Below are 26,181 nucleotides of genomic sequence, written 5' to 3' on the forward strand. Positions count from 1 at the left end.
TTCTTGTCCTGTGCAACCTTGGGCAGCATGCTCACCCTCCAGGAACCTCAGGTCCTGTCTGTGCAGTGCCGGTCACTGTGTCAGTGCGGCCTGAAGGAGAGGGCAGCCACAGAGTCTAGGGTCTGATGGGCTTTCCCCAGCCCCTGGTGAGTCCCACAATCTCTCCCTTCCACTACCTGCTGAGTCTACAGCCCAGCCGTGTGGGCCATGCCCTGTCCAAGGTCCCAGCTGGGCCTCACACCCATGTGACCTGCCTGGCTCCAGGTCTCCCTGACCCCACATCTGTTCCAAAAACCAGTGCAAGTACCTGCCCACTTCCACGTCAAACAAACTAACCGCCACTACCTAGGCTGCATTTTGCACGTATTCCCTTGTTCTGTCAGGTGGTAGAAAGGAGGGGTACCTAGATTCGGGGGACTATACTCACCCCCAGTGGCCAGGGCTCTGGATTCCCCTTCTCCTGATGTTCTACAACAGCTCACAGACTCCCACCATCCTGGCCATAATCGGCCTTCCCTGTGGTAATTCTGGGACCATAGCAATGGACAGTGAGTTTGGGGGCTCCAGTTTTCTCTGTGAAATCTGAAAGGACACAAATGAGATCCTGATCCTGAGCTATGGGAACACTTAGAAACTTCTTGGTCCCAATGGGAGGCAGCCAATTGTCCAAAGACACAGAGATCTCACAAGAAGAAGGAATCAGGGCAAAGCCCCTAAGGGCAATGCCAGGGAATTGGGAGGAGAAGGTCTCTGCTCCACCTTCCTCCACACAGCCCTTGGCCGCCTTTCTCAGGCTGGGCTGTTCCGGGCATAAAAGGAAGGCTTTGAAGAGAGTGGGCCACCCAGTGTTACTGAGTGCCTTCACGGGGCTGTGGGATCCTCCCCTTCTGATGCAGCATCCTCCTAGCACAGGCCCTCTACAGCTGGGTAACAGGCACGGGTCCCTGGGACTGCCCACTGGGAGAAGCAGGTGCCGTATGGTGTCCATTATGGCAAGGGTAGCAGTTGCATCCTGAGCCTGACCCTGGCAGTGCCTGCTGCAGGGTCCTACCATGGTGTCAGCTCTGGGGCAGCTCAGCACTGGGAAGGGGCAGTGGTCCTGGCCCCACAGGCTCTAAGCCTTTTGCCAGCCACCCCCAGCTCAACTTGCGATGGCTGTTACCATCCTGCATTAAATACATTTTCTGTTTAAATGGGTAGAATTGGTTTCTCAAGTCCCCAGCACACATCATGTCCAAATGTATTTGCTTGTTAATCATGATGCTGATGCCCATCAATAGATCAATAACTTCTTTGATATTTCACAAGCCAAAGTTGTCCAGCTTTCCAGGGGACTCCAGGAAGATAATGACAGCACAGTTGCACACGGTATCTGTGAAGTGCCTGTTTCATGTGGACACCAGCCTGTCCTGGGATATGGCAATGCCATGCACAAGGTCTGTGAGGCAGCAGGAGCTGCAAGCACAAGGGCACACAGCTGGCCCTTGAGTGGCATCTGATCCTTTGTGTGCACCTTGTATATGTCGCCCAGGACTTCAGGACCCTTAGTGTTTGCAGGGAACCTTCTAGATGCCAGGGAGGTGATTATTGCTAGAAATGGAAAAGCCAGTAAACATGGCAGGAGGAAGTGAACAGTGAACCTGGGCCTTAGTGTCTTCTTAGTTTCCAGGAACACTTTCAAGAGCCCTGAATCAGTAGCCAGTGTTTCACATTAGTTCTGCCTCCAAATTCCTCATAACCATCTTCCTAGCTGATTGTGCAATGTTAGCATTTGTCTCTGAACCCGATCCCATGGTGGGCCTGTGAGTTACAGGCACAGAGCTGAGCAAGGCACCGGCTGTGTGTTAGGCTATTCTTGTGTTGCTATAAAGAAGTGCCTGAGGCCAGGCGTGGGGGCTCATGCCTGTAATCCCAGCACTTTGGGAGGCCAAGGGGGTGGATCGCGAGGTCAGGAAATCGAGACCATCCTGGCTAACACAGTGAAACCCCGTCTCTACTAAAAATACAAAAAATTAGCCAGGTGTGGTGGTGGGCGCCTGTAGTCCCAGCTACTCGGGAAGCTGAGGCAGGAGAATGGCGTGAACCCGGGAGGCGGAGCTTGCAGTGAGCTGAGATCATGCCACTGCACTCTAGCCTCGGTGACAGAGCGAGACTCCATTTCAAAAAAAAAAAAAGAAGCGCCTGAGGATGGGTAATTTAGAAAGAAAAGAGGTTTAATTGGCTCATGGTTCTGCAGGCTGCACACGAAGCATGATGCCAGCATCTGCTCAGTTTCTGAAGAGCCCTCAAGAAGCTTCCAAGCTTGGCCAGTAGAGTCAGGAAGGCTCCCTGGAGGTAGTGATGTCTGATCTGAATGTTGTCAGATCCGCATCTAGTCAGATGAGCAAACAGGGCATAGGGCATTCCAGGCAGAGTCAACTGCATGAACAAAATCAAGGAGTTGTGGAAAAAAACACACAGTGATTTCCAGAATCTTCCATTTTTATGTGGTTGGAACCAAGGCACCAGAGGTGCTTGGGTGGATCTTTTTGGGCCCCACATGTGACAATGTACATGAGGACATATTTGAAGCCTCCACTGGAACATAAAAGACAACAGTTTTGCCTACAGAACAGCTGGATTTGTGTCCTGGTTTTGTCACTCACTAGCTGAATAATCTCAAGCATCCATTGGTTTTCTAAGTCTCATTTTCCTCCTTTGGATGGAGATATAATCACCCCTCCCTTCCCAGCTCCCAAGGCAGTTGTGAAGATTAGGTGAGATTGTGCATGTTTTGGTGCTGGGGAAACATCCCACTACAGAAAGACACAAATGGCACATTTAACTGGATCTTGCTGCACATGAAGACATCTACACTCACATATACATACATACACTCACCTAGGCACATGTACATGCTAAGCCACATGTTCCATACATGTGCACAGGTGACCAGGCAGACACACACCACAAGCACACACGTACACTGCAGAGTATGATTGAGCATTAAAAGTCATTATTTGCAATGAGAACTAATAAAGAAATGTATTAAAATGTTAGGTGGAAAGTGTAGGCTTCAAATTGTATCAAAAGTGTGATAAAAATTATGTAAAAATATATGTTGTGGAATGAATTGTGTCCCCTCAAAAATATGTCAAGTCTTAACTCCCGTACCTGTGAATGTGACATTATTTGGAAACGGGATCTTTGCAGGTGCAGTCAAATTAAGATGAGGTCATGATGGATTAGAGTAGGCCTAGTCTAACGACTTATGAGAAGAGAGAGATTTGGAGACATGCAGAGGTGTGGACACACACAGGGAGAAGGCCTTGTGATGAAGGAGGCAGAGATTGGATAGACACATCTACAAACCAAGGAACACCAACGAGATCCGGCAACCGCCAGCCCCTGGAAAAGGTGAGGAAGGAACCGCCCCTGGAGCCTCCAGGGGGAGCATGGCCCTGCCAACACCATGATTTTGGACTTCCCAGCCACTACAACAGGAAATAAGAGTCTGTTACTTTAAGCCACATAGTTTGTGGCCAATTGTTAGGGCAGCCCCAGGAAACTCATACAATATAGAAAGAAAAAGCAGTCTGCCACCTGTGGTCCCAGCTGCTGGGGAGGCTGAGGTGGGAGGATCGCCTGAGCCCAGGAGCTCGAAGCTGCAGGGAGCTAGGATGGTGCCAAATAAGGAGTTAGACAAAGGAACTAACCAAGTAATAGCTCCTGTTCTTTCATCTCTGAACCTCTATAATCATAATTATCTGAAATATCAATATTCAGCTTCTTCTACTACTTACGTTTTTCAAACCCAAGCCAGATGGCACTGGCCATGCTCTGAGTGCTTCTGTCTGCCCAGAAAGGTCCTGTGAGGCCTGTCCGGATGTGACAGTCTTGAGTTGGAAAGAATTTTGTTGTGTTCGGAGCTCTCAGGTAGTCCTAGTTAGCCAGCTTCCCGGGGGCGATGTTTCCTCTTTGGTCCAATGCACGTCAAAGATGAGGCTTAGACACTGTCTGATGCTCAAGCAGTTTATTCTGGCATCGCTCTTACAAGATGGATGTTGGGAGTAGGCTGGTGCCTGGGCTAGATTCAGTCAGGGGTCAGATGACCAATTGACTGAGAGGGTCTCTATCTGCAGACCATTCTCTGAGTTTGGGGTATTCTCCACCTCACACCTTTTTTTTAAGAGGTGGGGTCATGCTATGTTTCCCAGGCTAGAGTGCAATAGCACAACCATAGCTCACTGCAGCCAAGTTCCTGGGCTCAAGAGATCCTCCTGCCTCAGCCTCCCAAGTAGCTGGCACTACAGGCGTGTGCCACTATGCCTAGCCTCTTCCGTCCCGCTTTTTTTTTTTTTTTTTTTTGGGATGGAGTCTCACTCTGTCGGCCCAGGCTGGATTGCAGTGGCATGATCTCGGCTCACTGCAACCTCTGCCTCCCAGGTTCAAGTGATTCTCCTACCTCAGCCTCCCAAGTAGCTGGGACTACAGGTGTGTGCCACCACATCTGGCTAATTTTTTGTAGTTTTAGTAGGGACAAGGTTTCACCATTTTAGCCAGGATGGTCTCAATCTCCAGATCTCATGATCCACCCACCTTGGCCTCCCAAAGTGCTGGGATTACAGGCATGAGCCACCATGCCTGGCCTCTTCCCCTTTTCTTAAGCCTGTATTCAGTCTGGGTCCATTACCAGGTATTTCTTTCATAAAGGCAGCTTAAGCTATTTCTGTAAGGGTACGCTTTGTTTCAAGGTTTATGAAAGCTGCATCTGTGCTGAGGTGGCCTTATCTCCTAGAAATCCTGGGGCCAGGGTTGGAAATCCCCAAGCCAAGTTGCCTCATACTGCTAAGAAACACATAGTGTCAGCCCCGCAAGATGTTTGAGTGGGCCTTATGGCTATTGTTAATCTTACAGCCACAATATCTCTTATAGTATCCTACAAATCCACCAAAGATCTTTACAAATAAAAGCATAGACCTTCCTGTAGAATAGAAGGTCTAGGAAGGTCTAGGAAGCACAGACCTTCCTAGTCTAGTTAGGGAAAGTGCAGGAGGTAGCTGAGTGTGGTGGAAGAAGACGCTGTCTGAGAGTCCCAACTGAATGCTCCCAGCCCAGTCTATACTGCCAGCAGGTGACTCAGGCCGTCACCCAGCTCCTACCTGGTCCTGCTGGGGTGCCCCTGTACCTTGCCCACAGGTCCCCAAGTCCCTCCAGGATGAGTGCTGTTCCACAGAGAGGTCTGTCCGCAGTCACAAGAACCTTATCAGTCCTCTTCCCATTGTCTGACTCTCTTGGCAATTTCACCTAATGAAAATTATACCAAAGGAGATGAGAATAAATAAAGCAGGGTGGCCAATTACAAACCCAAGCCATGGATACTAAATCAAAGGCAAATGAGAAATTTCTTTGCATTTAGTGAGCCTTAAAATTTTTGTGATGGTTAATGTAATTCTGCTGAGTTGAAGGCACTGTCTTTGATGCTTAGACCTCATGAAAATTCATTTGTGTGCTCAATGACATTAGAAAATACACTGATCTTTTTATGGGGTGTGCTTTATACAGATCCATAGCTGGTCGGACACAACGTCCCTGTTCCTGCAGACTTGTACCAAACCATGCATGGTGATGATTCTTTTAAAACGTCTTACCTAAGAGTGAAATGACTGCCTTTTCGTTGTATTTTCAATTTATTTCTGCCTCTTCCTTTTATGGTTTCTTTTGTTCAAAAATCAGCATTGCCTACCAAATAGAAAGATGCAAGCACTGGCATTGTGAAGCACTGGGCTCCGGTACCACGCAAGTCTGAGCTCCCATTATATCACCTATGAAAAGTGGCAAGAAATAACCGTGTATTTGAGGGAGTTTTGTAAGCCTCGCGGGAGGAAATGCCTGTACAGCGCCATGTCCATGCATCTGCCTAAGGTTCTCCTGCCCTTTTTCCCTTGTCATTTTTGTCATTTTTAAACAGGAGATGGTCACCCTCATCTCCTTTCACCCCAGACAAAAGAGACGATGCAGGAAGAGGAGGACCAGATAGGAGCAAATTGGAAAACAGTAAAGGCTGAAAGAGGAGCACACCAGGCACAGTGGCGCGGCCAGTGCGCAGCTCTGGGGACTCCCTCAGGTGCAGGGAGCATGGCTGGGCCTGGTGCAGAGGAGGCTCCCAGAAGAGGCAAAGGCATGTTGTTTTGATAAGGGCAGGGGTTTGGGGGCAGCTGCCTGGAGGGAACTGGAGGGGGAAGGGGGATTCAGCAGAGGCTGGACCGGCTCCCGCTTGCTAGCTACGTGCAGGAGGCTGTATCTCAGTTACTTGGAAGATGGAAGGATTGGCGAAGAGGCTGGAGGAACTCTGGGCTGCGTGCACCAGCCATCTGGAGCAGTAGCTATTCTGGGCCTGAAGCTGAAGAGACGGGGAGCAGGGTGTCCCCAGAGCCATGGAAGAGAGGGTGCTAGCAAGTGGAGGAGGTTGGAGGGAAGGAGCAGAGGGGCGGAAGGCGGAGGCTCCCGGGGCTTGGAAGCAGATGGGTGCTGCGGGAAGGTAACCAGTGTTTGTTGGTTTCTGCGGAGGTAGCCTGGTGCAGCCAAGTCCTACCGAGGCCCCGCATGGTCACAGCATCCCCACCAGGCAAGAGCAGGGCCTGTGGGGCCTCTCCTGCAAGTCCACAGCGACGAGAGTGCTGCCTCCACGTTTGGGATGCGAAAGGGCTCGGGGAGGGGGTTCTGCCTTTTCAATTTATAGGAAACACATTAAATGCCCCTGCCCGTGGCAACCCTTTGAGGAGAGGGTCGGCCGTGTGCTGTCCATGTGCTCAGCGCTGACACTGACCCAGGAGAAAACAAGACCAGGGAGTGGCAGCGGCGGCGCCCCTGCTGAAGAGGTCCCTGATGGTGCTGCAGCTCTGGCCCATCTCAAACTCCACTCTTGTGCGACCCGAGAGCAGAGCCTGCTACTCGCCCTTCCTATCCCATCTCATTGCCTTCTAATCACCACAAAATAAAAAAGCAAATAAAATGAAGTTGAGCCTTCTCAGAAATAGCAGATTAGAAGATGCTATTAAAATAAAAGTTTAAATACATGAAGAAAACAAGGTTAAAGATTCATAGTGAGTGATGTAAGTGGTTTAAATTCCATTTTTATTAAAAACAAAATACAAAGAAATGCCGCTTTCTGCATGAAATGTCACAGATACTCACTTTCAAATCTTCATTTAAGTCGTCTCTTCCCGAAATACCCTGTTCATAGTGCTACCTGCATTGCAGTATTATGTTTCTGGATGAGCAAATTCCATAAAGATATGCATTCTTTCTGAATTAGCATAGAGATTTAATGCAACTGCACTCCAGTGGAATTCATTTGAACTAAAAAATGTGCTCCTAAAATTCATCTGAAAGACTAAATAATGAGATTGCTGAGAAACTTTTAAAAATGAAAAGTAATAAGAGAGCTTGTCCTTTACGATAACTTTAAATGATTAGTTAAAAAAGAGAAAAGACCTTTTTAAAAAAAAAAAAAACAAATAGCATTTAAAGACCCTCAGTTATGTCCAGAAGGGTGATGCAGACCTCTGCCTCAGGAAGCAGGTGTGCATCTGGACTCCCTCTTCTGCATCTGTCTGGTTGTAAGTCCTGCCTCTTTGGCCCCCAATGGCGGATGTCCTCTGAGTGGTCATGGATGCTGGAGTGTCCAGATGTGCCCCATAGACAAGCTACAGCTGCTGTTTCCCTTGATTTCAATGCAAATGCACCCTTGTATTCACACTGCTCCCTACTGTGCCTATTTTAAGGTGGGAGGTTCTGTCCTTACGAACAGAATGGAGAGGTTTCAGCCTAACTTTGGAGTTCCAGAAAATTCCTTTGAGTTTAGTTATTCTGAAAACAGGTGATTTGGAAACAAAGCCCTATCCTCACTTGCCCTGCCAACCAAGTAGGATAGTCTTTCCATGGCTGGACAGAGCTTTAGGGAACAGCTACTGAGCTGTAATTCTGATTTCCAATCTAAGGGGTGGTAGTGTTAACATTAATTGTGTACAGACAGTACCCTAGTCATTTTCTCACTGTTATGGTGACTGTGTGAAACATGTTGAGTGGTGTTGGATGTTTGGGCTCTGAGCCTTGCAGGATTTGCCACAGGGCATCAGGGGACAAGGGTTAAGTTTGGGGTCCAGAATGTGCCATTGCCTTGAGGAAGGAGTATTCACCTCAACACTTGGGAACTCTGCTTTACAAGAGACCTGTCCTTTCTCACCCATCTATTCATTTATCCAATCATTCACATCAGTGTGGACTCAAGGTTATAAATATTATACTTTGGATTAAAGCACATTATTTATTTTGTTGCACAAGTTGTTGCAGCATTGGCCATTGGGAGCTCTTTTGGAGTCTAGAGTACTAGCCACTACACCATGGAACCTCACCATTGGGAGTTATTTTAGTTGACCCCTGTGTCCCTTTGACATGCCTTCGTTGTTTTCCTTCGTTTCATTTTGCTTTTTGAAGCATTTCCTTGCTTTTTCAATGCAAGACACTGCAGGAGAATCTTGTATGTTCCCTGCCCCAGCCCTGGTGTCATCCATTCCTTTAAGAATCCCTTGCTCCTTTTCCTGAACAATGATATTAGAAACCAAGAAGTGGGCACTGGGTGTGCTTGTTGATAAAGAGGTATCATTGCTTCTAGACCTTCTTAGGAGACCGAGCTAGGAATCATGTGTGTGTAATCCATGCACACACATGTACACATGCATCCATCCACATCTTTCTTAGGCTAAACAAGAGTTCATAATTATGTCTTCAATTTTTGTGCAGTACCACATGGCTTATTCTAACCATCTCCCCCAGCTTTTTGGGGACATCTAACTCTGTAAGAAGTCTGCTCCCACCATCTACCATCCATTGACTTAATTCTTCAAGTCTGGTGCCCATGTGTAGTGGCTTTAGAACTGTTAACCCATGTCACCTTGTGAGAAACAACTGCACCAATTAAAATGCCATCCTTATATACAGTTCCTTTTGACTTTAGTCTTACAAACTTCTCTCATTTCCAAAGTTTCTTAGATCAGCACCTTTGCCCCACTCCCTTCAGTGAAGTTGTTTCAAACATTTGTAATCTAGTCAAATGATTATGTCATATTCTGCACTTCCTCCTGGGGAAAATACACCTGAGCTGTGATCCAATATTAGAAGCCCACTGCTGTTACTAAAGTCCTGCCTCCAAATATCCATAAAGCTGGTAAAAGGACCCTGGACTACTGCTATTGAAAAATCTCCCATTTTTTGCCAACAGAAACAGCTGAAACAAAAGAAAGAGGACCCCTGAATTTCTTTCGTACCTTGCATGAATTTCATCTAATTGGTGGAAACTAATTTGCACTTGGAACAGGTGCAAAGCAATTTAAAAGTTTAATTTTTGCTTCCCAGACTCTGTAATAGAAGAAGACATACCTGGCAAGAGTTGGAATGACTGTGGGTGTCAATTCACCATCTCCACCACAGGTAACCAATGTGTAGTGGGAACTCCAGGCAGGAGGCAACTGTAACAATCCAGGTGAGAAATGATGGTGGCTTGGAATAGGATGACGACAGCAGGTGCAGAGATAGTGAACAAATTCAAGAATTAAGTTGTACGTTGTAATCCCAGCACTTTGGGAGGAGGATCACTTGAGCTCAGGAATTCGAGGTTATAGTGATTTATGATTGCACCACTACACTCCAGCTTGGATGACAGAGCAAGACTCTGTCTCTAAAACACAAAATTAAAATTTTAAAAACTCCCCAGTTGGCAGGTGTTGCAAGTCTTGAGTCTAAGATTTTATCACTTTAGACACTTGTTCTATTGCCCAAGTCATGACCGTGTGCCTGGAGCGCGCACCTTATTCCCAGCTCAATTATGCTTTGGCTCCCACAAGACCAACAAGAAATCTCATGTATATCTCGGTGATTCCTATTTCAAAGATGAAAAATGTCTTGTGCAACTGAGTACGGATCCTTGGAGTCTGCTTCTGGAAGTTTCATACCTTCCTATGCTTGCCTTTGCTTCCTTCCTCCCACAGTATCCTTTAACTTCATTTACAATACATGGAGCCTGCTAAGTCCTTTCAACGATCTAACTCCATGAAATTGCAGCACCTGCAGTTAAGTTTCAGTCGGGGCCACTGAATCTCTCATACAGGTGTTTTTTTCTTTCTTTTTTTAAACCTTCAATTCAAGGAGGGAATTGGGTAAGAGCAGAATTCAAATCCCTTTCTTCCCAGAAGGATCTCTTCCATACAAATTTGTTTATGTGTTTTGGGGGAAGGGGCCATCTAGTCTTATCTGTTAGCAACTAAGGTCCCAATTCCAAAGGAAATGTTGGAGGATGGGGTGATAATTCACCCCCAGCAAGGTCTGAATCTCAAGCCCTTACACAGCAGAAGGTCCTGCTTCTCCATGTGATCAGTGGGGTCCCACAGGCAGTGGGATATTTAGGCAGATTACATTTAGGAGGAACAAGGAGAACTTACAACTGCTGATAAAATGATCTCTGAAGTTGGCATTTGTTGTGGCAAGTTGGCCATAAAGGGACCAGGAATCTGGTCTCTTCCATGTCCCACTGCTGATCTGGCTCAGGCTAGGTGTAAAAGATGATGCCAGGTTTTAGTGTCTGCAGCTGGTTATGGAGTTCAATTTCAGGCTGCCATTTACTGAGACAAGAATGACTGTGAGGGGGTAGGGGGCATAGGAAGGAGGTGTGGAGAGAGCTAAAATTCAGAGATTAAGTGTGAACACTTACGTGTGCAGTGTGTCTCAGGGTTCCAAGTGGAGATGGAAAAGTGGAGTCTGAAGTTGGGAAGGAGTTCAATTAAGTGGCATAGATGAGTGTCATCATTGCAGCTGATAGTGTTCAAAGCCATTGGATGGTATGAGATCACCTGGAAGGTGAATATGGAAAGAAAAGAGAAGAGGCCTGAGGACTGGGCTCTGGGGACCTCCAATTTTTTGAGGTTAGTAAGTTAAGAAGAATCTAAGACATTGATAATGACAGTGTTACAAGTCCACCAGCTTTGTATGCCCACTGCCCAGTAACAAACCAATACACCGAGACAGTCGGATTTGCAGCAGAGGAAGAATTTAATGGTCACAGAGCAGCCAAGCAAGGAGATAGGAGGGACTCTCAAATCCATCTCCTGGGCTGGGGACAGTGGCTCACACCTATAATCCCAGCACTTTGGGAGGCCAAGGCAGGTGGATCACCTGAGGTCAGGAGTTCAAGACCAGCCTGGCCAACATGGTGAAACCCTGTCTCTACTGAAATACCAAAATTAGCCAGGTGAGGTAGCACACACCTGTAGTCCCAGCTCCTTGGGAGGCTGAAGTAGGAGAATCGCCTGAATCCAGGAGGTGGAATTTGCAGTGAGCCAAGAAAACACCACTGCACTCCAGCCTGGGTGACAGAGTGACTCCATCTCAAAAAAGAAAAGAAAAAAAAAAAAAGAAATCCATGTCTTGGAGGAGTTCTGGGCTGGGGGTTTTAAGAGGGCAAGGGGCTAGAAGATTGGAGTCATTGTTGGTCAGGGTATGGGGAATAAAATCATCACGATGTGGAAACTGCGTTGTTTGGTGAGTCAGCTTCTTGTGGGGTCCTTCAGACCACTGGTGTCAGTAGTTTCACTATTATGCAAGACCTTGAAAGAATATCTCCTTGAAAGAAAACTTCACATTTCACAGTGCTTAAGTTGTTATCTATAGGGCAGTTAAGGTGAACTCTAATTTTGCGACAGGGTCCTCATGATTCTGGGGCAATGGGCACTGAACAACCATGAGGAAGCAGGTCAGAGAGCAGGCTGACCTAAGGATTAATGCTGAATGTGCTGCAAGCTTGGTTTATTTTTATTTCTTCCCCTCTTTCTTCCCTGATTAATTTTGTAAAGTTTATTGGGATGGTTTCAGTAGTGCAGAGGGCAGTGATGGTGGTTCAGCAGGTTGTGTGCTTCTGAACTTCATGGTCCTGGAAATGGGATTGAGACAAATTGATTCATAATCTAACAACTTTATTACTCTCTCATTATGTCCCACAGCATGTGAAGAACCCTCCAAATTGAGTTACATAGGAGTCTTTCTCGTAGCTCTCTGATCGTAATTTTTTCCATACTTGAACGAATTTTTAAATACATGCAATAAAAAGCATGGCTTGCTACCAGACACTGGGAGATCAGCAGACACTGGGACATCAGAATTACATTTTTGAGTCTGCTAACATAGACTCTTGGGGTGATCCGTTAGCTTTAATTTTGTCTCCAGACACCAGACACCCCTTCTTCCACCCTGCAATACACAGCTAATTCTTTAAATTACATCTGTTAAGCTGAGATGATTAGTATCTATCACAGCTGGTTAAAATGATAAGGAGTTATCCTAATGAAAGTAAATATCCTGCCAACAATAGTTTCCTTCTTTGAATGCAGTGCTTGGTTTTCCACTACTTGGATTTCACAGTGAGGACTGGCCTGTTTTGAAATCCAACACGGCAGGAGAGAAGATGATTTTGGGTCAAGTGGTATCTACCCTGTGCATGGCTGTGTCCAATTGGGAATCATTTCCAGTAACACAGCCATGCTAACTTCCATAACTGGAAAAGGGGCACAGGGAAGCACAGATGTTGTATAGATGCTGTGTAACAGAGGTCTCACAGACTTGAAAATAAGTGTCTAAAGAAACCAGCCCACAACAATGTAGCCCCTCGGAATGTGTCTCCTGAAATAAACAAGCCATTAAAAAATAAAATTATAATTACAGAATCTGTGCTGGCCAGAGAGGTATCTTGAGAAATTAAATTTTGAGTGAGTCCTGAGCTACATCACGATGCTTCTGTAGACTCGGAGATGGTAAGTGTGAGAAGAAAACTCTGATTTTAGGCAGCTCTCTCTCACTTTCCTGCCAGCTCCTTTAGTGGGAACCCCATGTCCTCCTGGGTCTGAAATGCCAGAGGTGTGGCTGGTTCCACACTCCATTGCCACTGGCTGCAGAAGCAGCCTGGCCATTTTCCTCCATGTGCTCTCCAGCTCGTCCACATAGACCAAGCCAGCGTCTCCTACCTTGTTCAACACACTCTTCTCTATTGTTGCAACCCAGGATCTATTTGGCCTGCTCAGCAACTTCCTCTATGGGGGGACCACACATAAGCCTATGGTTCATGGAATTTTCTGCTGTTAAGCCACACCTATTCTAGCCCATGACCATGTGAAGCTCAGGGCCCTGGTCCTCAGCAGTGAGATCAGGGTATCAGGACCAGGAGTAAATCTGGGCTTGCCCCAGGGTCTGGCTTTGCCTCTCTACTGCCACCCCAGGTTATACAGATGGCTTATCTATAGAGTGAAGTGCTTGGGGTTGATAGCCCCTAAGTCTCCTTCCTGCCTTGATCTGCCAGGCTGGAGGCCATGCTCAGGATCCAGGGTTGAATGATTTGGTGGCCCCCCTCCACCATCCTCCTGCACTGAGCTCCGTATGATGACCACTTGGGGATCTTGCCATTTCCTCAATGTGTCTTGTTCTTAAGTCCTCCCACCTTGGCTTCTGCTGTTCTTGCTGCCAGCATTGCTATTCCACTCACCTTTGTTCTGATGAAATTTTACTCTTCTGCAGAGCCTGGAGTCCCCAGCAGAGTCATGCTTTATCCCTTTGTCAAGGAGGGGTTTCCGGTGAAGCCCCACCTTCAGGCTAGGGATGGCCCGAAGCATGGGGGCTGGGATGTTAGTTTCCCATGGAGTCTGCGGCCCAGAGTGAGAACTTACGGTGCTTTTTCCAGGTCCGTCCATGGCCACCCATAGACCAATCAGCACACACTTCCTCCCTTCTGAAGTCCATAAACCTCCCCCACCACCCCCCGACCCCAACCAGCCAAATACACAGAGATGTTGGGATGACCTGCTTGTGGATAGGAGCTACCCATCCCCGGTTTTCCTCTTTGCTGAGGGCTACAGACATTGGGGTGACCTGCCTGTGGAAAGGGTCCCTTTGTCATGGGATCCTTGGGGTGTTGCTTCGCCAGCCAGAAACCTCTGTGGCCGGCAGCACCTTCTGCCTGAGTATTGCTCACACCTGCTGTGCTTGTTCCTCCCACTCAGCCCAGCAGGCTGCACTCGGCTGGAGCTACTGGCCTGGATCCCACACCTGCCAAGGGCGAGCCAGGCAGAGTGGTGAGGGGTGTGTGGGCAAGCAAGTGCAGGGTCAAGCCACAGGCTTGCTGGCTGCTGTAGCAGGGCAAGCAGCTCCAAGAGCCAGCACAGGTACTGGCTCCACGTAAGGCTGTGGCTGGACCAGACGTACTGCACACAGCTTCTGCTGCAGGCACCCGTGTCTGGATGAGGGGAATGCAGTGGCACCCGGAAGCTTGGAGCCGCCAGGAACCACAGACCCCAAAGAGAATGTTACAGCCCTGGCTCAGGGAGGCCCTAGGTCTAGGCTCTCTGAAGGGCTGCAGCTCTTCTCTCCTTCTTATCACCTGAACGTGCTGAGGTGGCGGAGTGAGGGAGGGGGGTATTCAGCCCTGTTTGTGTTACAGCTCTTTCAGTCCTGCCATTTGGTGGGTCCCAAGTTCTTGGCCCGGGTCCAGGAAGAACGAGGTACACAGACAACTGGAAGATGAGCAAGGCAGAAAGGAGCTTCATTGAGCAACATAACGGTTCTCAGGAGACCCAAAGTAGGTAACCTTTCCACAGGCAGGTCACCCCAATGTCTGTAGCCCTCAGCAAAGAGGAAAACCGGGGATGGGTAGCTCCTATCCACAAGCAGGTCATCCCAACATCTCTGTGTATTTGGCTGGTTGGGGTCGGGGGGTGGTGGGGGAGGTTTATGGACTTCAGAAGGGAGGAAGTGTGTGCTGATTGGTCTATGGGTGGCCATGGACGGACCTGGAAAAAGCACCGTAAGTTCTCACTCTGGGCCGCAGACTCCATGGGAAACTAACATCCCAGCCCCCATGCTTCGGGCCATCCCTAGCCTGAAGGTGGGGCTTCACCGGAAACCCCTCCTTTTTTTTTTTTTTTTTTTTTTTGAGACGGAATCTCGCTCTGTCGCCCAGGCTAGAGTGCAGTGGTGTGAGAGATTCACGCCATTCTCCTGCCTCAGCCCCCTGAGTAGCTTGCCACCACGCCCAGCTAATTTTTTGTATTTTTAGTGGAGACGGGGCTCATCGTGTTAACCAGGATGGTCTCGATTTCCTGACCTCGTGATCCGCCCGCCTCGGCCTCCCAAAGTGCTGGGATTACAGGCGTGGGCCACCGCGCCCAGCCGAAACCCCCTCCTTTCTACCCAGCAGCCTGTCTGACTCCTGCCGCCATCAATCATGTTGTCCATGGTACCCAGGCTGTTCATTCTGAGGGGCACCTGCAGGCTGGTGAGGAGCCTCCTTCAGTTCCTCTCGGCCTTTCTCCCATGCTTGTCAGTGCCCAAAGTCTGGAGGAGGCCAAGGCAGCAGGGTGCTGACGTCTCAGCACCACCCCAAGTACGCGTACACCTGGCAGGATCACAACAGTGCCCAGGCTCGGCCTCAACTTTGCTCCAAAATCAGAGCGGGAACCGGAAGTGAGGAGAGGCCAGGCAGTGGGAGCAGATACTTCTGAGCCTGCAGGGGGAGGGGGTGTTTCCTGGGCCCCCCGAGAGTACAGGGATGCCCAGGTCCCCAGCCTGGGCTGGGTAGCTGCAGTTGCGCCCGGGAGGGCGGGGCTCCCACCCCGCCAACTTGGAAGGAGGCGGGGCTCCGACCTGTTCCTGGCTCCCCCCGCTCCACGGAGCACACAGCCCTGGCCACACCTTCTCCACTGCAGCCCGCATCTTCGCAGTGGCTGCTCCAGACGGGCCACCACTGCCATCATCACTGTGCCCTCCATTATTCATTCATGGGACTGCTTCCTCTACATGCTTAACCACATGGGGACCAGTTTTTGTCTTATTTTCCTCCCTGCTTCCAGCATAAGGCTTGGTGTTCATCTCATGAACTTGAGATGAGTGAACGAAGGCATGAATAAAAAATAAATACTAAAAATTGACCAGCTGGCACTGTTTATCTTGTCCAAGAAAGCCCAACCACTGTGAAGGTATCAGAGGTTCAGAAGCCCTTCTTCCTGTCATGACCCCAACTTTGGCCTCCTCACCTTTAAAATAGGGATAATAATCCCTGCCTTGCCAGGTGCCTTAGGGACGAGTGGTAACGTGAACATCACCTGGTTCTTGGCAGGTTACTCCAACCTCAGAAGAAACAGTAGAGGAGAGGGAGTTCCTATCACAATCTTGTGGGCTGAGATTGTGAGAGTCATCCATGGCCTCAGAGCAGCAAGGAGGCTTACCGACCCACAGAAACCCCCAGAGACTTGCTTCTAAGACCAACACTGGGCTCTATTTTAGTAGCAGGAATCTGAAGGTACTGTTTAAATTGCTGGAGAGCAGAAGTCACAGATCCCCTGGAATTGTTCATCTAAAGCTATTTTTCACAGGAAGAGATGAGAGTCTTCCTCGAAGCTACTTTTAAGCAGTGCCACAGACAGCTTCCTGGACTTCTGAATTCCTGCAAACCCATTCATCTAGATGTATCTTGACTTGTCCTTTCATGAGACCTTCCCTGAGCAACCACTGTATGAGCTCTGGGGAGCCAGAGGACTCAGCCTTGTGGGTGGGGGTAGGCTTTCCACCTGTCAGAGACCTCTGGGAGCTCTGCCTGCTGCCACTATATGTACAGAAGGTAGGGTCCTTTGCCTTAGCACTGATTGTTACAAGGAAAGGAAAAACCCCTGTCTCAGAGAAAGGGTTCTCCTTGAGTTTGTGTTTGAATGATACAAAAACTATTAAGGGATGACATGAATAGGATGGGGCTCAGAGGCAATACCAAGGTGTAGAAGCCAAGATTGAGACTGGTACATGCTCTAGAATGAGATGATGACAAAATACTCTGCCCTCCTTTCTGTAAAGGTAGCACATCTCAAAAAGAAAGCTTAGCATTTCACAATGCTTAAGTTGTGATCTATAGGGTACTTAAGGTGAACTTAACTTGTGACAGGGTCTGTATGATTCCAGGGCAATAGGCACTGAACATCTGTGAGGAAGCATAGATGTTCCCAATCCCATTGGGATGTCGACTGTTATCTCAGAAGATTAATTTCTCTCAATCCATTTCAATAACTGTAGATTGAGCACATGCTCTGGGGCAGCCACTGTGTTGAGCACTCAGGGATGCAAGATGCATAAGACACATCCTGTTCTAATGAAAAACTCTGGATTCCAGGCTTAGCCTGAGGGTTACATCTGTGCCCACTACAGTAGCCCCAAAGCCAAGCCTCTGGCAGCTGTTGACCAGGTACATGACCTCACCCTGGCCAATCAGATAACTTGAAAATGGAGGCCAGTCACAGTGGCTCATGCCTGTAATCTCAGCACTTTGGGAGGCCAAGGCAGGCAGATCACTTGAGGTCAGGAGTTTGAGACCAGCCTGGCCAACATGGTGAAACCCTACCAAACTCTACTAAAAATCCAAAAACATTAGCTTGGCTTGGTGCCAGGTGCCTGTAGTCCCAGCTACTCAGGAGGCCTAGGCAGGACCCGGGAGGTAGAGGTTGCGCTGAACCAAGATGCCAAGATCACACCACTGCACTCCAGCCTGAGTGACAAAATGAAACTCTGTCTCAAGAAAGAAAGAAAAGAAAGAAAGAAAGAAAGGAAGGAAGGAAGGAAGGAAGGAAGGAAGGAAGGAAGGAAGGAAGGAAGGAAGGAAAGAAGGAAGGAAGGAAGGAAGGAAGGAAGGAAAGAAGGAAGGAAGGAAGGAAGGAAGGAAAGAAAGAGCGAGCTGGTAAAAAGGAGATTTTGATGTGTTGGTGGCAGTGTTATTTTGCCTGTGGTTCGGGTTCCTGCCCTCCCTTTGCTTCTGTTTATTTCCCAATCTGCCAAATATCCTTTCAATGAATCCTTGTCTGATTGAATCAGAGTCAGTTTCTGTTCCTTGCAACTAGGGCCTCATCTCATTTAGGACCCTAACTCATACAACATATTCTCAATTAACCCCAGTTTTCCTTAAAGCTTTGGTAAGAGCCACAGTTGTTCTGGGGAAAATTGGGAAAGTATGCACACACTTCAGATGAAGTGGCAGAGGAGAGGACTGTGTCCCCTTGTCAAGGGAGCATTCGTCCACAGTCTCCAGAGATGGCAGATAGACCCTAAAGAGTGGTCATATCATAGAATCATTAGACATGGAGCAAGAAAAGGAAGCCATGGTGGGCCATGACTCCCGTGGGATACTTCTTTATCCTGGTGAATGGTCTAATGCCTAAGTATTGGATCCAAGACCAGGTGTCTCTCTCACAGGAAACTTGTTTATGCTGGCAGGCTTGTGGCTCTTGTCTTACCTGTGTCCAGTTAATTCCTACCAAGATAGCCACTCTCCAGGAAAGCCTTGACCAGAGAAGAAGTTACATTTGGGCAATTCATCAAAACACACAAAATAACAGAAGCAGTTTATTACTTACAAATCCAGAGAGAAAAGGGCAGGACACATCACCAGGGCTGATGGGAAGAAGAGAGTCATCCAGGAAACACACACTCAACCTCTGGGTGGGGAGCAAGAGAGAGGGACTTGTGGGCAGAGGCTTTGGGGTCCAGGACATTACCAAGGCAGGTTTCCCAAGGGGAGTCCTAATTGAGTTTAGAGCAAGCAAACACCAGCTCCATGGAGTCACACTGCGACTGAGAGTGGTCATTGTGACATATCTGCACAGTCCATACGCGGTGTGGGAGTCATCAGGGTGAGTCAAGTAGGTTGCATTCAGCTGTCCCACAGGGAGGTGGTCACCAGGAGGTGGTTACATAAGGCAGAGGTCTGGATTGATCGCCTTGAGAAACTGGGAGGAGGTAGAGAAATGGAAAATATGTCAAGAGTTACTTTTTGCCAAAAAGAAGTCCAACTTATATTCAAAATGAATGCCGGGGCAACATATAATTATAGGAAGTCACTACAATAAGACGGCTGACATGACTATAGTAATATCAGACAAAATAGGCCTTAAGGTGAAATAATTGACTAGGCATGGGGGCTCATGACTGTAATTCCAGCACTTTGGGAGGCTGAGGTGGGTGGATCACTTAAGCCCAGGAGTTCAAGACCAGCCTGAGCAACATGGTGAGACCCCACTCTACAAAAAATACAAAAATTAGCCAGGCATGGTAGCAGGCACCTGTAGACCTAGCTACTTGGAATGCTGTGTGGGAGAATCGCTTCAGCACAGGAGGCAAATGTTGCAGTGAGCCAAGATTGTGCCACTGCACTCCAGCCTGGGTGACAGAGTGAGACCCTGTCTAAAAAAAAAAGATGGAAATTTTTATGAGAAATAAAGGGTCATTTTACAATGGTGAAGGAGTGAATTCACCAGGAAGGTATAATAATTATAAACATATATGCATTTAACAGAACCCCAAAATATGAAAAAGTAAACCCCAATGGAACTCAAGGGAAAAAATAAACAATTCAGCAATAATATTTAGAGACTTCAATACCTCACTCTCAATAATGGACAGAACAACTAGACAGAAAACCAAGGATACAGGAGATTGGTGCAACTCTGTCAAGGAACTTCTTCTCAAGCACACACAGAGCAGTCTGCAGAAAACACCATGTGGTAGGCCATAAAACAACTTGGGAGCAATTGCAGGACCATCTGCTGCTTCACACCAGTGAGGTAAATAAGCAAATGAACAACAACAACAAGACTATGGAGGCCCCAGTATGTAGAAAGGTCTACAACTTCCCTTCCACAATGCTGCTTGGAGTTTCTAAACTCAGGGAAGACTTAGGTCCTCCTATTAAGGGCTTGCAACTACTTAAATCAGATCCACCCAGAATAGTCTACCTTTTGATTAACTAATGTCAGCTGACTTTAATTACATCTGCAACATTCCTTCATAGCAGCAGCCGGATGAGTGTTCAATTGAATAATTGGGAGAAGGTGTACAAAATGGCTGCTTCCTCTCTTACCTCCTCCAGCTTTCACAAGGGAATATCCCTTATTGTCCACCCTAATCAGAAAGATACTAGAAAGGAACTGGGGAATGTAATATAACAGGTGAATACATTACATTAATAATTCAAGATATTCCCACAAGAAACGCCCAGGCCCAGATGGCCTCATTGTTGAATTCAACCAAACATTTAGAAAATAAATAATACCAATTCTTTACAAACTTTTCCAGGAAGTAGAGGAGGAGAAAGTAGTTCCCAGCTCATTCTATGAGGCCAATCTGTGAGACATCATAAGAAAAGACAACTGTGGGAGTTCAGTCAGGCTGGTAGGAAAAAATTTAAGATGAAGTTATAGGATATAAATACAAGCCCTCTTGGAAGGCCTGGAGGTTTGCATAAAGTGTTTGGCTGAAGGCAGCAAATCCACTTAATAGCTTAGGTCATAGATACATAGGAATGTAGAGGAGTTTATCTAAAGACCTTGTTTACTCATGTGGTCCTAAAACTAACCTTTGATCACTCACTGGCAAGACGGCTCTCCCAGGGTGGGGGCGACCAGATGAATAACCCACAGGTGTGTTGACTCAAAGCCTTTGTCATTAAATCTATGCTGAATAAATGCCCACAGGGCCAGCTAGTCAGGGCATTGGCTGCTGACTCTTTACAGCATCTTCCTTGGTGACTGTGAGTGACTCAGACTCCTAGCTGCTTTCTCACTGAATATCAGTGTCTGGGTACATTATTCATCTGTCGTGCAACCTGGGGTCTGCAGGACAGACCCCACACAGACAACTATAAACTAACATTCCTCGTTAATATGGACACAAAAATCCTCAACAAAATGTTAACAAACCAAATCCAGAAACATATAAAAAGGATTATATTCATCATTGGGTGGGCTTTGCTCCAGGAATTCAAAGTTGGTTTAATAATTAAAAATGAATTAATACAGAAAATAAATAGAATAAAGCAGGGGGAACCCATGACGCAGAGAAAGCATCTGACAAAATGCAACACCCACCTAAGATACAAACTTTAGACTAACTAGCAATGGAAGGGAACTTCCTCAGCTTGATCAAGGACATTTATGAAAAGTCCATCGCTACCTAGATGATGGGTTGATAGGTGCAGGAAACCACCACGGCTCATGTATACCTATGTAACAAACCTGCACATTCTGCACATGCATCCCAGAACTTAAAGTAAAATTAAAAAAAAAAAAAAAGAAAAATCCGTCACTAATATCATGCTTACAAATCAAGGAGCAAATATTTTCTTCCTAACATCAGGAAATGGCAACAACATCCAATCACACCACTTTTATTCAACATTGTATAGGAAGTTCTAGCCAGTGCATTAAGGCAAGAAGAGGGAATAAAAAGTATCCAAACTGAAAAAGAAAAAAGAAAAACTGTCTTTATGCACAGATGACATGGTCCCATATGTGTAAATCCTAAATAATCCACACCCCACAAAGAAATCCCTATAAGAACTAATGAACAAGTTCAGCAAGGTTGCATGCTACAAGCTCACTATATAAAATTCAATTGCATTTTTATATACCAGCAATAAAGAATATAAATGAAATTAAATTTCTATTCACAAAATCATCAAAAATATTAAATACTTAGGAATAAAAATGTAAAAGAAAGTATAAGACTATAAATATTTCTGAGAGAAATTAAGGAAGATCAAAATAAAAGAGGAAATGCTCTATGTTCATGGATTAAAAGACAATATCATTAAGATGGCAATTCTTCCCAAATTGATCTACAGATTTAACATAAACCCTACAAAACCCCAAGAGGCTTTCCTGTAGAATGAACAACTAAATTCCCCAAAACAGCAAAACAGTCTTGGAAAAAAAAAAAAAGAACAAAGAGGACTATGCTTCCCGATTTCAAAACCTACTATAAATCTAAATCATCAGTACAGTGGTGCTTGTATAAGGATAAGTATGTCAACCAATGAAACAGAACAATAGGGTCCAGATAATCTACAGAACAGAATAAAATAATGAGCCTTTATAGTTATGGTCAACTAACATTCAATAAAGTTGTCAGAGTAATTCAGTGGAGAAAGGAATTTGCAACAAATGATACTGGAGAAATTGAATATCCACATGTAAAAAGATAAATCTAAACTCCTACTTAACGTCATACGAATAAAGTAACTCAAAATGTATCATAGACTTAAGTGTAAGAGCTAAGCCCGTAAAACTTTTGACACAAAACAGGAAAATCTTCATGACCTTGGGTTAGGCAGAGAGGACTTAGATATGTCACAACCATGATTTATAAAAGAAAATAATGGATCGATTGGACTTCATCAAAATTTAAAACTTTTTATTTCAAAAGACACCATTAAGTAAATGAACCACAGGTTGAACAAAATTATTTGTAAATCATCTATCTTATGAAGAACTTCTATTCAGTATATTAAAAGAACCCTTAAAACTTAATAAACACAAAATAAATACTCGGGCTTCAAAACTGCTTCTGCCGCCACGGCCGCCTTGGAACAACGGCCTGGGGTTTGTGGTGCCCTGCATGGAGCGCCGGCCCCCCGGAACTGCGGACATTGCCAACGCCCACCACGCAGCGCGCTAGCACCCGGGATGGCATGAGCGCCCCCCAGCGGGGGCCCCATCTATGACTCTGGCAGTTTCTGCTGCAGCTGCTGAGCCAGGCAGTGGCCAGGTTATCTCCTGGACCTCCCGGGATGGTGGTGAGTTCAAGCCGGTGGATGCAGAGGGGGCTGCGCAAGAGCAAAACTGACACGAATTCCAACCAGCTCAGCAGGGCCTCGCGGAGCTGTTATGACAAGAACATCATCCGCAAAGGGAGCGGCCAGAAGCTCACCCATAAGTTTGCGTCCCCTGCCGAGGTGGCAGGGTGCTCCACTGAGGATTGCCCACCCCAGGCCAAGGTGTCTGTCACCTCTACCATGGCAAATGTGGCCCAGGCTGATGTACACACCGCCCTGGGGACACTGCCTCCTGACAGCCATGCACACCCAAAGGTGCAGGAATGGCAGGCCTGGACGGGGTGGCACTCCTGATACTGCGCGGGCTCCTCCTCCGCCTTCACCACCCAAGGACATCCCCTCATCCCTGGCCTGCCTCAATGCTCCCCAACACTGCTCCTGCAGAAGCAGCAATGCCCCTTGGGGAGCAGGAGCACCACCGTCCAAGCCCCTGGAGGCCTGCCTGGAGGCGGAGGAGGCAGCCTGCCTCTGGCCGCTTTGAGCTCTGTTTGTGGTGGGTTGGGGATTCTTGAGAAGGAGGACCTTTCCCTAACTCTCCCATGGAAAACCCTTTTTTTCCTTCTTTGTCAACCCTCCAGTAGCCGCCTTTATGCCCGTACGTGTTTCCTATTTCAGTGGTAGGGGCAGTTTTTTGTTTTCATTTTTTGAAGGCCACTAAAAGGAGCCTGGCCCAACCCTTTTAGAGGGGTGGTTGGGACATCTCCTCCACCTCCCCACTTTTTCCTCAAGATGAGACAAGCAGGGTCTGACTTGAGAAGGACCTTTATTTCTCAGCCTTCCCTTGGGGAGATGAGGAAGCCCTGTCTCCATTTTGCGGTGCTAGTAGAAGAGCTAGTTCACTCTTATTCACGACAGATGCCTTCCAAGACCCCCGGTGGATGCCTGAAACCACGAATAGTATCAAACCCTATATACACTGTTTTTTCCTATACAATAACGTGTGGGTACAGCATGGATGTGCTAGACAAAGGGGTTATTCATGTCCTGGGCGGGACAGAGTGAGGCCGCCTGAGATTTTGTCGTGCTACTCAGAACAGTATTCAATATAAAACTTATAAATGGTTTATTTCTGGGATTTTCCATTCACTATTTTCAGACCATGGCTGACCATGGGTAACTGAAACCACAGAAAGTGGAACCTTGGATATGGGGGAACTACTGTATAGAGAGGAAGGAGATTGTTGTTGGAATAAGGAATTGACTGCAATTGTGCATGAGAGATGTTTGCGGGATGATGTAAATTTCTAAAATTAGATCCTGGCGGTGGTTTCAAAGCTCTGTAAACTTACTAAGAATCATTGAATTTTACGGTTGGTAAAGTTTATGGTATGTAAATTAGACTTCAATAAAGTTGTTTTTAAAAAGCCTCTGTGACCAATTTATCAAGCAGTTTGAACATTCCTCAACTGCTTTGTTTTCCTCCAAACACAGCCTCAAACATCCTCTTCTCTTCACTACCTTCCCCAGGTCCCCACAACATAATAGCTCAGGGAGATTCCGTGGCTGGAAGAGTCTCGGTTGGAAATTAGGACTCACTCTTTCACATTGAAAGCCTGATCTCATACAAATCAAAACCAACCCAATATCCAATTGCAGGTCTCCTTGTTCCTTCTGCACCGTCCTGAACTCTGTCACAGGCTCCTGCTCTGGGGAAGAAGGCCTGGTTTCTCGGGCCACTTTCCTCCGCCTCCTTCCCATCTTCCTGAATGGCTCCCAGGTCTGTTTTCCTCCCCAACGTGTTGGGAGGAAAAGGAGCCAAGCTCTTTGCCGTTATAGGAGGGGTTGTTGCCCAAGCCACTCCAAGAGGCTTCAGATGCCATGCAGAGGAACTGTAACCGGGGAGCCTGCAGTAGGGGAGACCAGGACTTTACTCTCCAGGATGGAGTTGAACCATGCAGACAGAGTTGTTGGGGGAACTCAACCTAAGATACTGCTTGTCTCTTGGAAAACTCTGAAGGCAAGAGGCAGCTTAGAAAAACCCATGATTCCTGGTGAAGAAAGGGCTAATCTGGAAAGAAACAAGAGGTATTACCTAAGAACGTGGGTCTGTGAACTACGGCCCCATGGGCCAAATCCGGCCCACACCTGTTTTTGTATGACTCATAAGCTAGTATTATTTTTACATTTTTAAACAGATTGATGAAAATTAAAAGAATACTGTTTCATGACACATGAAAACAATATGAAATTCAGATTTAAGTCTCCGTAAAGTTTTATTAGAACACATTAGCCCCATTTGTTTACACTGTTTTGCCGAAAACGTTTGCCAGTCGGTTTAGAACACTGATGGCTATGGGCTGTCTAGTTACTCAGGTGTTGGGCGCATTAGGCACCGGCTCAGGCAGGCCGAGTAGCGCACTGGAGGCAGGCACTGGCTCACTCCCCGGCCACGTCTACCTCCGCAGTCATGAAGTCATTTTGAAGACTTCATTACTTACACCCTGTGATATTATTCCTAATGCCTCTGGCCTCTCCAGTCATCCTAGGAAGAGTGTTATCTGTTTTCCAGTATGTGGTCTTCCTGATGTCTGATCAAAATTCCCTTGGCTTTTGTAACCCATCATCTCGGCTGATTCCACAAAGCAGAGATTACATCTTAACTTATCCTGTAGGACCGCTGTTAGTCCAAGTCCTGTGGGACTCATTGTGGTTCTGCTTACAGGATCCATTTGGACAGGACACTTTTTTTTTTCCATGCAAACAGGTGTTTATCCTCATGACATATGACAGGAAACAGCTGTGCATTTTATAACAATTTGCTGTTAAGAAAATTGCGTTTTGCAACTATACCAGATGATAGTTTGACTCCTATTGTGTTGTTGGCCCTGTGTGAGGTTCCTGCCCTGAGGGGCCCCTGGTCTGACGGAGGAGAAGAGGCATGAACAAAAATAATTAAAACACAAGCCCAAAGATCAGCGTCCTCATGCTTAACATAGGGTGTGGCTCAGAGAGTGAGTTTTTTTAATATAGATCAATTTGTGCAGAATTGCCCTTTAAAAATGTGTTTTCCAGTCTAAGATAATATTACACCTCTACATTTGTTTCAGTACTTTTCAGTGATTTCCTGCCTATTTCTAGTGATTTTTTTGTAATTTTTCTCATAACAGTATAGAACATCTTCTAGATGTGTTACTTTATCCTTAAGTCATTCACATTTTTTAGTGTAAATAGATTTTTTCACGTTTACAAATGAATAAAAAATTTATTTCACAATGGCTATGTTGCTAGTATATAGAAACAGTTAATTCTGTATATTGATTTTAATTCCAGCAATATCACTAAGCACTATTATTAGTTGTCACACTTCATTTAAGACTGCTTCATATCTTCTACATACACACTCCTATCATGTATGAATACTAAAAGTTTTTAAAAATTTATTTCCAGTCCTTATAACATTTATTTGCTTGCTTGTTTATTCATTTGTTTATCTACTTATTTTTGGCTTTACTGTTCTATACTGG

Source organism: Pongo abelii, chromosome 6, assembly GCF_028885655.2.
Source record: "Pongo abelii isolate AG06213 chromosome 6, NHGRI_mPonAbe1-v2.0_pri, whole genome shotgun sequence".
Classification (NCBI taxonomy): Eukaryota; Metazoa; Chordata; class Mammalia; order Primates; family Hominidae; genus Pongo; species Pongo abelii.